At 41.7% G+C, this 13,964-nt stretch overlaps 1 protein-coding gene across 2 annotated transcripts in view; it reads right to left on the bottom strand.

Moving 5' to 3' along the window:
* The window catches only part of Kcng3 (potassium voltage-gated channel modifier subfamily G member 3), a 50,974-nt gene that overhangs the window by 14,875 nt on the left and 22,135 nt on the right, over positions 1–13,964 (bottom strand). The window lies entirely within an intron of this gene.

Here is a 13,964-nt window from a genome sequence, read left to right as displayed (position 1 = left end):
ATTAAACTGAGCTGGCCACAGCGTAAAATGTCACTTACTCTCCGGGGATAGCAGTTCTTAACTGCGGTATCAGTCATGAGGCAGGTCAGAATGGCGTTGTTCCTACCCACAGTGGACATGCTCGCTGTCTTTTGATTACTTCTCTCTTGATAGATTAGAGCAAGTTCAAGATCATGTCCTAAAACGCCCCTCTTCCTCTCCCTCCAATAGTCTTGTGCAGGAGGTGCCCAAGTACCCTCAGCAGGGGCGTGTCTGCCCACGGTGCTCAGCTCAGCTCAGTGGGAAAGGGCTGAGGACTCCCACACTGGGGCAAACCACCACCAGGAATTCCCCAAAGACCACAACTACTTTTTTTTTTCCTAAATTATTTTTATGTAGCATCTGTTTTAAAAATGTAAGTCCACATTTTGCCTAGAGCCATATTTACCAACCTTTCCGCATCACTGCACACATTGAAAATAATTAATATTTACACAGCCTACTGGAGCCAAAGGGTAGAATTCTTTAAGCAGAAACCACCATCCTGAGGGCTTTGGCCACCCTGGTCTTGACCCTGGATGCTCTAAGCCTGAGGAAATCAAATCTCAGCCTGCCAGTAAGGAAGCTCTGGCATGAAGAAAGAGGTAATTCAGGAGCAATTGTAAATTAATTAAAATTTTTTAATTGAAAATTAAATCATTACTAGCATATCATCATTCATTTTTTCCACATAATTCTTTCTTACCTAGACTTAAACATCAGAAGTCCAATGGAGAGAGAGAGAGAGCGGAAAAAAAAAATCAGAATAAGTAGAATAAGTCTAGGTATGGCAATACACTGAAAAGAATTACTCTAGTGCATTCTACAGAACCCAGACTGTACTGGATGTTACTCGTGGAAATGAACAAACACAACTAACCAGGTTTCCTTATCGCAGGGCTTTGCAGTGCCATAAAACTTAACTTCGTTTATTTATTAACTTTTCCTTGTTTTTTTGCACAGATATTCACATTCATATTCACATTATAAGTTTCTTAAGAATTCTTCCAGGGACTGGGGTTGTAGCTCAGTGGTAGAGCACTTGCCTAGCGTGTGTGAGATACTGGGTTTGATCCTCAGCACCATGTGAAAATCAATAAACAATCAAATAAATGAAATAAAGGTACTGTGTCCATCTACAATGTAAAAAAAATACTTCCAGCATTATAATAAAATTGAGTGTGGAGGGTACGGGGGATTGTTTCACTTAAGTATTGAATAAAGAGTTTCCTCATTTCTTAAATATGATAACAGTATTCTATTGAATGTTTGTGTTGTGATTTACTTAACAGGCTCACTGGATGAACAGTTAGGTAGTTTTTAATCTCTGGGTACCAAAAACAATGGTACAATGAATATTCTTGTTTTTACATCATTTCATATACATAAATTCCAGACTTTGAATAATGTACCTGGTCGAAGGAGATAATTTTGATAGATCTTGCCAAACTACCCTCACAGATGTTATATACTAAACTGCCTTCCTACCCACAATACAGGTCAGACTTTATTTCCCACAACCTCACCAATGTAAAGTATTATTGAATTTGGTGATCTCTGCCACTCTTACAGATGAAAAATGCTATTGTATGTACCAAAGTAAATTAGTTCACTGTTGCTGTTATTAAATAAAAATACCTACAATCTTGGCAGTTTAAAACAATAGAAATTTACTTTCTTACAGAAGGTAGAGTCCAGAAATACAAAATCAGTATCACTGGACTGAAATCAAGATGGCAGCTACGCCATATCTTCTTTGGAGGTTCTGGGAATTCACTCTTCACCTCTTCCAGCTTCTGGTGGCTGTAGGCATTCCTTGGCTTGGGACCACATCACTCCACTCTTTGTCACCATGGTCCCACTCTCCCCTCCTCTTCTTCTCTGTCACATCTCCCCCACCTCCTCCTTTTAAGGATACAAGCTATGATGGCACTAGTTACCTACCACGATAATCCAGGATAACCCCAACATCTGAAGATTAATCACATCTCTATATAATTCCTTTAGCCAAGGAGAAGTTGTGCTCCATTTGTGTCCCATGTGACAAAATGTATTCTACAGTCATGAATAACTAATTAGAACAAATTTTAAAATAAAATAAAATTTTTAAAAATTCCTTTTGCCATATAAAGTAACACTCACCAGTTTCAGGGAATTAGGTCCTTCTTATCTTTTGGGGGGTGAGGGACAGCTAACCACACATAGTAACCAGGAGGATGCATGCCACAGCCCAGATCATCTAACATCCTTTCTGGTAATGACGTCACAGCTGGCCCCACAATTCCTCTATCGTGGTCTATTGTGTGCTGCTCTGCTCATGGACCCTGTGGTTGGTGGTAGCTTCCCTGTCCTCACCAGGCTAACCAGAAAGGTCACTGCCCCAATGGCCTTCATGAATATGGACGCTTAAAAAACTGGGAGAGTCATAAAACTTGGTAGACCTAAAAAACGGGAAGCTACAATTTTCCAAATTACAGCTTTAACTAGCGTTAATACCTTGCCTCACTTCTCCTGGTAAAGCTCAAATATTCCACGCATTATCCATATTTCTAAATCCCTTGCAACTCAGTCTGGTCATGTGACAAGTTCTGACCAATGGGCAGTGCACAAAATGACTTAGCATTTCTGGGCAGATGCAGAGAAGAGTGGGTGTGAGTTCTTTGTCTTGCCATGGCAACCTGGAAGGCACTTATGCTAAATGGCTGGCTGTAAGACGATGGGGTTCCTATCAGCCAAAGTCCATGAGTTACTGTGCAGAACAGAGCAAAGACACTTTCCACCTAATCCAGATTGGACACAATATGTGAGCAAAAGGTAAATCTTTGTTGTGTTAAGCCACAGAGACTCCTAAATTGCTTGCTACTCTAGGTGATAAACTGGTAACTATAGGGAGTAGTAAATTGTGTGCTCAGAGGGAACCGCAGAAGCACACTATGTACTGCAAGAAGACCATTCCCAATCTGCAATCCAAAGTCTAAAATGTTGCAAAATCCAAAACTTTTTGAGCATTGACATGACACTATAAGTGGAAGATTCCACACCTGATATCATGAAGCAGTCAAGAAACAGGCTCACTACAAATACTGTATAAAATAACCTTCGGGTTATGTGCATAAGGTGTATATGAAACATAAATGAATTGGTTTTTATCAGGTCTTGGATCCCATTCCCAAGAGATCTTATTATGTGTGTGTACAAATATTCCAAAAACTAAAATCTGAAATACTTCTGGCCCAAAGCATTTCAGATAAATAGTCAATAATAATAATAATAGCTGTCTTAGGCTAGCTTGTAATAAAATGTACCAGCTCTCTGGCTAACATACTCTTCTCTAGCCAACATGAGCAAGGAAGGGCACTGGCCTTGATGTCAAGAGGTCCTGTGTTCTTTCCCCTCTAATGGATGAGCTTTACCCATCAAGTGGCATAGTTGTATGGGTCCTACCAGCTCTAAAATCCTAAGATTCTATTAATTACATAAGAGTAAAATTTTTTTAATTGTACCAAAAATACCAGAACGGTTTCTAAGTATTTCCACCAGCAGTCAAAGTTGTTCCGATTAAAAAGGAAGAAATTCAAATGATGTGGAATAATCTCTCAGAAAGGAAATTTCAAAGAAGCACATCTTTAATGAAGTCCTAGGTGTTCCTCCTGCCCATCCCTCAAGTCAGATGCAGTTTCTTCAGAATTCACACCAAAGGGATGAATCAGTGAGAAACCCCAGGCATCGCTTCCACCTAGGATGATGCCAAGGCAGTCTCCAAAAACAAACACCACTCAGCCTGCCAAACTCCCCATGTTTCCAAATGGCTCTCTTGCCAGTGCCACCAACGACTGCTGAAAGTGAGTACTGTTTACTGAGCACTGCAGAAACAATGGGGTACTCCTGAAGGTTACATCTACAGAACACCAACAGGAAAAAAGAACTGAAGAACACAACAAGGAACACCATATTCCTTGGAAGTGCAGTCTGCTTGCTTTTGCAGTCCACACATACAGAAGTTCCTGAATGCATGACTAATAAAAATGTTGACAACCGGGGCTGGAAGTATAGCTCAGTTGGTAGAGGGCTTATTTTGTAAGTCCAAGGCCCCGGGTTCAATCCCCAGCACCAAAAAAAAAGAAAGAAAAGAAAAATGGTGACAACTTACTGCAACCTCTCAGTTGCGCACTAGGCGAAGCACTGTACAGACATCATCACACCAAATCCTTTTCAAGAATTCTCTAAGCCAGGGACAATGGCACACACCTGTAATCCCAGCAACTTGGGAGACAAAGGCAGGAGGATCTTAAGTTTAAGGCCAGCCTCAGCAACTTAGCGACACCCCGCCCCCCCCCAAAAAAATAAGAGGGGACTGGGGATGCAGCTCAGCGGTAAAGCATCCTTGGGTTCAATCTCCAATGCCAAAAATAATTAATAATAATAATAATAATAATTTGTGAAGTGTGTATTCCCCTAATATCTCCATGCTACAGATAACAAAACTGAGACAGACAGGTTAACCATCTTTTTCTGGCACAACTAAGAAACTGCGATGACACAGGTAATGAAACCCAGATCTACAGGCCTTGAGAACTACGGGGAACATCTGAAAATATTAATAGTTTTCATAGTGGTGTCCATTTATACTGATTGTAATGGTAAATTGTATCTGTCAATCTCTGGGTCTCCAGGGTTGATGTTAGAACAGCATTTTTCAGAATACAGATTCTTAACTCATTAGTGGATCAAAAACTTCTTTTTCAAAAATAGAAAGGGAAAATACTAGAAAAGCTTACAGGTAGAGTAGTTGCCTAGCATGTGTGAGGCTCTGGGTTTGATCACCAGTACTGAAAAAAAAAAAAAAGAAAAAGAAAAAAGAAAATACCAGGGCACATGAAAGTACAGTTTTACGAAAGCTTCACTTCAGTTAAGTGTAACTGTGTTCTAGTTTATTGCCATGGTTTTGAGTGTCCCCTCCAGATATTCATGTTGAAATTTAATTGCCTTTCTAACAGAACTCAGAAGTGACAACTTTAAGAGGTGATCAGGAGATGAGGGCTCTGATCTCACGAATGGATCAATGTAGCTTAATCCACTGAGAAAGTGGGTTAATTATCTTGGGAGGGAGCTCCTTGATAAATTCACTGGGCACACCTGAAACCCCAGCAACTTGGGAGGCTGAGGCAGGAGGATTGCAAGTTCAAGGCTAGCCTCAGGACATTAGTGAGTCATCCCTGGTTCAATCCTCAGAAGCCAAAAAAAAAAAAAAAAAGTGGGGGGATAAATTCAACTTTATTTGGGTTGAGGTTGTAGCTCAGTAGCAGAGCACTTGCCTAGCATGTGCAAGACCCTAGGTTCAATTCCCAGCACTGGAGGGTGGCGGGGAATCATCCCAGTTTTCTGCCTCTCACATGTTCACTGGCCCTTCTGCCATGCCATGACACAGCATTAAGGTTGTGCCAGCTGCTGGGCTATTCCCCTGGACTTCCCACACTCAGAATCCATGAGCCAAGTAAATTGTTTATAAATTACCCATCTGGTATTCTAGTATTGCAGCAGAAAATGGACCAAGACAGATATGATGCAAAAAAGTGTCCCTTTCTGCCGGTCCTGGAGGACCTCAACATTGCTTGCAATCATTGGCCATTACTAATTGCTGGCTGATCCCTCAAGACATAAGACATTTCTGGGAATGACTCAGGTTTATAAACAGGCTACAGTAAGGAGCAAATGCTTTCAGATTAACCAGTATCAGTCTCCATGCTCTCCTACTACCTCCAAAAGACGAGGCTGGGACACAAAAGGCCATTAACTATGCAGCATAAGGTAAAGATCAGGGTCCTCTGGGTTCTCTTTTCATCTTCTGCCCCCAACATTTTATTATGAAAACTTTCAAAGAGAATAGATTCATTAATATTTTAAATATACTGCACTTGCTTATCACCAACTATTCTCTTTATCTGTCCATTAATCTCCTTTTTTATGCAGTTCAAAATAAATTGCAGCCATCAGTGCTCTTTCCTCTAAAACTTCAGAGCGTGTCATTAACTGGAGTTCAAAAGTTTAGGTTTTTTTCCTCTTGATGTAAATTTTATATACAATAAAATGTACAAATCTTAAGTGTACATTTACAGAGTTTCGACAATACATAACCTGTGCCCCAAACATTTATTAAAATATAGAACATTCACATCACCCAGAAAGTTCTCTGCCTGATTCATCTTTAGATGTCCTCTCCTTGCTTCCCAAATCCATCAAACACTTAGCTTAGCAAGTATGCAGCAGATGTTTGCCCAGTACCTCGTAAATGACTTCAACAGAATGCAAAGGCCTAGGATGTGGGCCACAGCACAGCCATGGTGGGACTGTAAAATGGTACGTCCATTATGCAAAATGGCACAGAAGCTTCCAAAAAAAATTAAAAATAGACATATCATATGATCTAGCAATCTCACTTCTGGGTATACAAACAATTGAAAAGCAGGGCCTTGAAGGAACATTTGTATTCCCATATACATAACAGAATATTTGCAATAGCCCAGACGTGGAAGCAACCCGAATGTCTATCGATGGATGAATGAATAAAGAAAATGTAATATAAACAAACAATGAAATATTATTTGGCCTTTCAAAGTTAGGGTACCTCTGGTGGCGTCAATCCCAGTGGCTCTGGAAGCCAAGGCAGGAGGATCACAATTTCAAGGCCAGTGTCAGAAACTTAGCAAGGCCCTCAGTGAGATCCTGTGTCAAAATTAAAAAATAAAAAGGGCTAGGGATGTGTCTCGGTGGCAGAGCACCCCTGGTTTCAATCTCTTTTTTTTTTTTATTGGTTGTTCAAAACATTACAAAGCTCATGATATATCATCTTTCATACATTTGACTCAATTGGGTTATGAACTCCCATTTTTACCCCAAATACAAATTGCAAAATCACATCGGTTACACACTCACATTTTTACATAATGGCATATTAGTGACTGTTGTATTCTGCTACCTTTCCTATCCCCTACTATCCCCCCTCCCCTCCCCTCCCAGTACCACCAGAGGGCAGGGAAAGGGCAGTGATGGGATTCAAATCCACATCCTCAAGGGGACTAGAGCCTCAATCTGCCACTTCAGACTGCTCAACCACATACCCACTAGATCAAGGACAAAAAATGGTGCTGACTTTGCCATTAATTAATTTATATTCTGTCTTTACCTCAAAAAAAAAAAGAGGTAAGGTGATTATTCTTGTCATTAACCCCAAGCAGAATCTGATAAAATTCAATATTATGAGGACAACTAAGAAAATTATTATGGGGGTTGGGAATGTGGCTCAGCAGAGCACTTGCCAAGCATGTATAAGTCCCTGGATATGATTCCCAGCATAGAAAAGAAGAAATTATAGAAATATATAAAAGGTAAATACTTTTACTGATTAGCTGACTTTAAAAAACTAAAAGTAGCTGTGTGTGGTGACGCATACCTGTAATCTCAGCTACTTGGGAGGCTGAGGCAGGAGGATCAAGTTTGAGGACAGCCCAGGCAATTTAGTAAGAATCGTTACCCTGTCTCTAAATAAAAATTTTTCTTATCCTTCCTTCCTTTTTTTTTGGTACTGGGGAGTGAACCCAGGAGAACTTAAACACTGAGCCACATCCCCAGCCCTTTCTTCTTTTTTGAGATAGAATTTCACTAAGTTGCAGAAGCTAGTCTTGAACTTGAGATCCTCCTGTGTCAGCCTCCTGTGTCACTGTTAGGAGCATGTGCCACCACTCCTGGCTTCTAAGTAAAATTTTAAAAGGTCTGGGCCATAGCTCAGTGGTAGAGTGTGTGTCTAGTGGGCACATGGCCCTGCGTTAAATCACCAACACTACCAAGAAAAGATACACAAACCTTAAATTACAATAGAATTCAACTTAATCATGATCACACTGTAAGGGGGGGGGTGCTTAGAACATTGCCTGGCACATAAATGCTCATTAAAGTGTTGCTGTCATTATTATTATTATTACAATTATTAACATAGCATTACTACAATTATTATCACTATCCTTGAGCTCCTAATAGCCATTCTTACACAAAGAAGAATAAGTTCAATGCTTTCCTGAGCACAAAGAGAACGTGCCATGGTTTAAATGTTTGTCCCCTCCAAACCTCATGTTGAAATTGTATTGCCATTATGATGGCACTGGGAAGAAAGAGCTCTAAGAGGTCTTTAGGCCCAGAGGACTCCACCCTCACAGATGGGCTAATGCCAAGTCGCAGGATGGGTTTATTATTAGAGGAGTGGGTTCACCCCCTCCTGAGCATCTCTTCCCTTCTCTTTCCTCTCTTTCCATGTGATGCTTGTACCATGGGATGTGGCAGCAAGAACGTGCCTACCAGATACTGGTCCCTCAATCTCTGACTTCCCAGCCTCCAGAACCATTAGCCAATAGATTTCTATTCATTATAAATTACCCAATCTTCTGGGTATGGTGTAACCCCAGCAGCTCCGGAGGCTGAGGCAGGAAGATCGCCAGTTCAAAGCCAGCCTCAGCAATGGCTGGGTAGCAACTCAGTGAGACCCTATCTCTAAATAAAGTACAAAAAAGTGCTGGGGATGTGGTTCAGTGGTTGAGTGCCCCGATTTATTCCCCAGTACCAAAAAAATAAATAGATAGATAAATAACCTCATCTGTGGTATTCTGCTATAGCCACAGGAAATGGACTAGACAGAAGGTGAGAGTGAATATTCCATTTTTTCATTCTTTCTTCTTTCAAGAATTCTACATATATTCTTACACATTTCCAGCTGCAGCACAAATTGTTGAAACCACTTACAAGAGCAACTGGCGGAATCTATCAAGCTTCATACTTTTCAGGAGCCCAACCATATACTCTAGAAATTTATCCTACATATGGACCCATATATTAACAAGAACATGTATGACAAGATCCATGATTTATAATACCCAATGATAAAAATATATAAATGTTTATCTATAGGAAATTGATTATACAAGATTGATTATATAAATGTATTTCTCAAAGGTATTTTGGGTTGAATCATACAAAATTGTCAGTTAAAGATTAACATTTTGGAGGGTGGTGTCCAAGTCTCTGGATGCCACCCCAGTAGCAATAATCATATTCTCTCTTCTATTTACCATTGCAACCAATAAAGGCTGTTCTCACAATTTTAAAAAAAATCAGCTATTTTATATGATTCAATCTTATACTATGAAAAGAAATGTTGGGGCTGGGGATGTGGCTCAAGCGGTAACGCGCTCGCCTGGCATGCGTGCGGCCCAGGTTCGATCCTCAGCACCACATACAAACAAAGATGTTGTGTCCGCCGAGAACTAAAAAATAAATATTAAAAAAAATTTTAAAAAAAGAAATGTGGTACATCACTGTGCTTTGGTGTGGAACATTCTTCAAGATACATGGTTAGCAAGGTGCAAAACAGTACATATAGTATCTATAATTGTGTGCATACAGTGTGCTAAAATTGTGTGTGTACACATGAGAGATATTCAAGAAACTGTCAACACCAGCTGCCTCCAGGGAGGGAACCTCAAGCCTGATGCTAGATGGAAACTCACTTTTTTAAATTTATTCCCTTTTGTGCTGTTAAATGCTTTACCATGCACACATATTACTGTTCCAATTTAAAAAACACTTTTAAAGAAAGAGTAAAAACCCTGCCCAACCAGAAGAGCAATCATCATGATCGAGTTACCAGCAGCTTGAAATCAACCTGTACAACCCCAGGATTACCACAAAAGGAAAAGCCAACCATAACCCTACCCCGAGCTTAAATGTGCACAGTGTTTCCAATCACATTTCTAATAGGCAAGTATACTGCAATAATACGTAGTGTAATAAAAATTCTCAACAAACTGCACATCAATGTCCACCTTATTTCCTGAAGTCTCTCTGATGTCTTTATAAGAGTTTTCTCCACAACAATCAATTACATAAGGAAAAGGTAGGATCTTTTTTAAACCTGATTTTTTTTTCTTACGTACCTTAAAGGAGGGGAAAAAAAGAACTCTATCATTTATCTATTTATCTTCCAGTCTCTACTGATGAGAATAAAGAAAAACATATATTGAGCACTGAGTCAAATGCTAGCTTTCTCTAAACTTGTGTGTATTAATTCATTTCATTCTCACAACACTGTATGTGACAGGTTTTGCTATTACCCCCTCCTATAAATGAGGCAAAGAGAAGTAATATGCTCATGTACCACAGCTAATGAAGGGGAGAGTAATACGCACTCGTTGATGACTATGTCATACATGAACTCCCATCTGGGATGTATTTTCTTTTTTTGTGGAGGAAGGTTCTGAGGGATTGAACGCAGGAGCACTCAACCACTGAGCCACATTCTAGCCATTATTTGTATTTTTTTTTTTTTTTTTAGAATCAGGATCTCACTGAGTTGCTTAGCACCTCGCCATTGCTGGCTTTGAACTGGTGATCTTCCTGCCTCAACCTCCAGAGCTGCTGGGATTACAGGCATGTGCCACCGCCCAGCTTGTAGGCATTTTCTTGTAGCCATAGCCAATGCGTGCTTACTCTTCTTGTTTCCTTGCTTTACGTTATTTTGTTTACTCATTCCTGCTGCGTTAGTCAACTTTCAGTCACTGTAACAAATACCTGGTAACTGATGGAGAAAAAGGTTTCTTTTGTCTCAAAGTTTCGAGGTTTCCACTTGTGGCTGGTGTGCCTCATTTTGGGGGCCTTCAGCAAAGCAGCACATCAGGGTGAGAAGCTCATGGCCAGGAGTTGAAAAAAACAGAGAGAGGAAGGGTTGCAGTCCCATTATTCCCTTCCAGGGCCCAGCCCCAATGACCTGAAGGTGTGCCACTAGGCCACACCTCTTAGGGATCCAAGATTTTAACCCATGGGCCTGTGGGAGACATTTCAGATCCAAACTAGCCCCCTGTGTTTGGGTGGCCATTTCTTTAGGGTGCTATGGCAGGGTGAGGCTAATGGTAAGGAGAAAAGCATCCAGCTGGCTGCGGCGAACTGGGCAGTTCTCCTGGAGCTTTCAAGGGGCGGCTGCGACTCTGCTGTTCCTTTTAACCACCTCCAATGGGCTGCCCTTGTTTTTTTCACTCTCCTTTTAGACAACAGGAATGTGCTGCTGTCTCCCTCCTCCAAGAAACCTGCCCAGTTTCCCCCATTGTTTTTTCCATCCTCTGTTTTAGCCACTCAAGCACCAAATCCACATTCTCTCGTTACTGGTAAACAGGGACCAGGGACCCTCTATAAAGAACAACCAATGGGCTGGAGTTGTGGCTTAGTGGTAGAGCACTTGCTTAGCATGTGTGAGGCACTGGGTTCGAGTCTCTGCACCACATAAAGACAAATATATAAAGGCATTATCCATCCACAACTAAAAAATGGAAAAATAAACATATATATAAAAAAAAGAACAACCAAGTTCTTGATTGCACATCTAAATACCACAGCACCTGATCTAAGGTATCCAAGGTCTGTGAAGACCAGGCCCATCTATCCTGCATAGATCTTCACCAAGATCAGAATGTGTCTGTGAAAAAATTACAGGCAATTAATTCAAATAACCCTTTTCTTCTCTGACTCCTTTTAGTATAACTAATTCCATTTTCTGCCCAAATATATGTCAAGTGCACTGTGATTCAGCCTGAGGTAGCATCTTGCTTGAAACTCTGTGTGGCTAGGATGTCTTAGCAGAGACCCTAAAACCTCAGAAAGCAGCATTTTTTGTTTGCTTGCTACTCCCCAGCCCTATTATTTTTTTTTTATTTTGAAACAGGGTCTTGCTAAGTTGCCGAGGCTAGCCTCAAACTTGTGATCCTCCATATGAAAAACTGTGCTCTATATGTGTAATAAGAATTGTAATGCATTCCACTGTCATATATAAAAAGAAAGAAAGGAAAAAAAAAACAACTTGTGATCCTCCTACTTTAGCCTCCCAAGTTGCTGAGATTCCAAGCATGAGCCACCAGGCTTGGCAAGAAGTTGTTATGTTACAGTCAACCATCAACATAATAGGCTTTTTTATTTTTCAATAAACTTCTGAGGTGGAGAATAAAGACTATTCAACATACAAAGGAGACAAGCAAGCACAATGGCGCATGACTGTAATTCCAGCTATTTGGGAGGCTGAAGCAGAAGAGTTGCAAGTTTGAGTGCAGCCTGGTTAATTTATTAGACCCTGTCTCAAACGACAAAGGGTTGGGGATACAGCTCTGTGGTAGAGCACCCCTGGGTTCAATCCCTAGTACCCAGGAAGAAAAAAACTTTTAGGTGTATATTATTACTACCCTTCAGGGCCCACAAGTTTGTCCTCACCATTGTATTATCCCTACTCTACAGATGAAGTCATAGGCTAGTGGCTCATCAGTGGCATAGTCGGGGGTACTGGGACTGCAGCAAAGACATTTCTGTTGGGGGAGAGACTGAGAGGAAGCGGTCTAGTTAGGGAACTTCAAAATACTCAAAAAACAAAATAAAAGCCAAAAGCCAAGCGATGCTAGTGGAAAACAAGAGGAGGGGCTGATATCAAGAAAAGCAGGGAGCACTGTGTCTCAAGATGCTCAGGAAACAGCCCCACTTGGATCACAGTGAGATGTACAGTGGGAAGAGGGGGAGACTGGGAAAGGCAGCTGGGTGTGGACCTGGAAGCTTGCCAGCAGAGGGTTTTGAAGGTCAAGTTGCAGCTCTAAAAGCAAAGGGAGCCCATTGATGATTTGGAAATGGTGATTCATTCACTCAGAATGCATTTCCACATGTGGCTATCCATACCAGACTTGCATGTGGGAGGAGGCCACATAAGCTGTGGGAATATACACGGGGCAGCAGTTTATGGGATGGCTGGAGGGTGCCGTGAGTCAGGGGTCATGACAGATGTTAGAGAAATGGAACCCAAACTGGAAGGAGATAATGGTAACGGAATGAAATGAAATAAAGTGATGAGAGAGAGAAGCCAGAGGACTTCAACAAGACCCTGCAACTGGCGGGCGGTGGGGGTGCACAGTCTTGGCTGGGAGTATGTTGAGAGCCACAGCCGAAGGGGCCCCAGCAAACTTCCAGCTGCCGGCTGATGATTGGCTCACAGCGGCTCCAGCAACACCTAGCTGATTGGCTCCTCTGCGGTGATGCTCATTGGGCTGTTTCCCTGCCCTTTCAGACCACGGAGCTGCTCATTGGGGGACTTCTTTGGCTCCGCCCACACGACCCAGCCAATCGGCCTCAAGAGCAGGAGGACTGGGGGAGGTGGAGAGGCTGGTGTGGGGGTGAGAGGCTTGTGGGAAGCCGGTGGTGGCAGTTGGGCTCTGAGGGTTTTTCCTGAGGAGCTGTTTTGTTTGGTGTGTGTGGTTCTAAAAATAAAGTTCGTTTCTTTTGACAAGTGGCTCCTGAATTGTGCCCAGCCATGGATTCCACAGGTTTCTTCTAAAGGTTGAAATCTTTCAAATAGAACTTTGTTATGAACTGGTCCAGAGATCAACAGCAGAAGTTTGCTGGGGCCCCTTCGGCTGTGGCTCTGAACAGGGGCATGTGAGCACAACCCAGCCTGATGGCACAGGCAGACATTCAGCCACTACCTGCACCTCCCACAGACAGGCCCCGAAGGTCAGAAGGAGCCAGGCAGAGCTTCTCTAAACGAAAAGACAAGTGAAGAGAACAAAAACCACCCAGGAAAGTCTAATTTCAAGAGAAAGCCTCTCTGTCCATTCTCTTGATGTTCTTAACGGATAAAAAGACAGAAATCACCTTTTAGGAGCTAAATTACCTAAAGAATTTCATCCACCTAGAATCAATTAGAACGAGATGGTGTTCATGCTCATTCCCTCTAACAGAAGCCTGGGGTTGTTTGCCTTAGCCCTGGAAGGCTCTGTGTGTCTCAGGCTGGGTCAGGAGTGTTGTCTCTCTCTGACTGACCCAGATATCGGGGATGTGTCTCTTCACAGAGTTAAGCACTGAGTTTGCAGAAGACTACC

Source organism: Ictidomys tridecemlineatus, chromosome 12 (assembly GCF_052094955.1).
Source record: "Ictidomys tridecemlineatus isolate mIctTri1 chromosome 12, mIctTri1.hap1, whole genome shotgun sequence".
Classification (NCBI taxonomy): domain Eukaryota; kingdom Metazoa; phylum Chordata; class Mammalia; order Rodentia; family Sciuridae; genus Ictidomys; species Ictidomys tridecemlineatus.
Note: the sequence above shows the minus strand (reverse complement) of the source record. Positions and strands in the feature narration are given on the sequence as shown.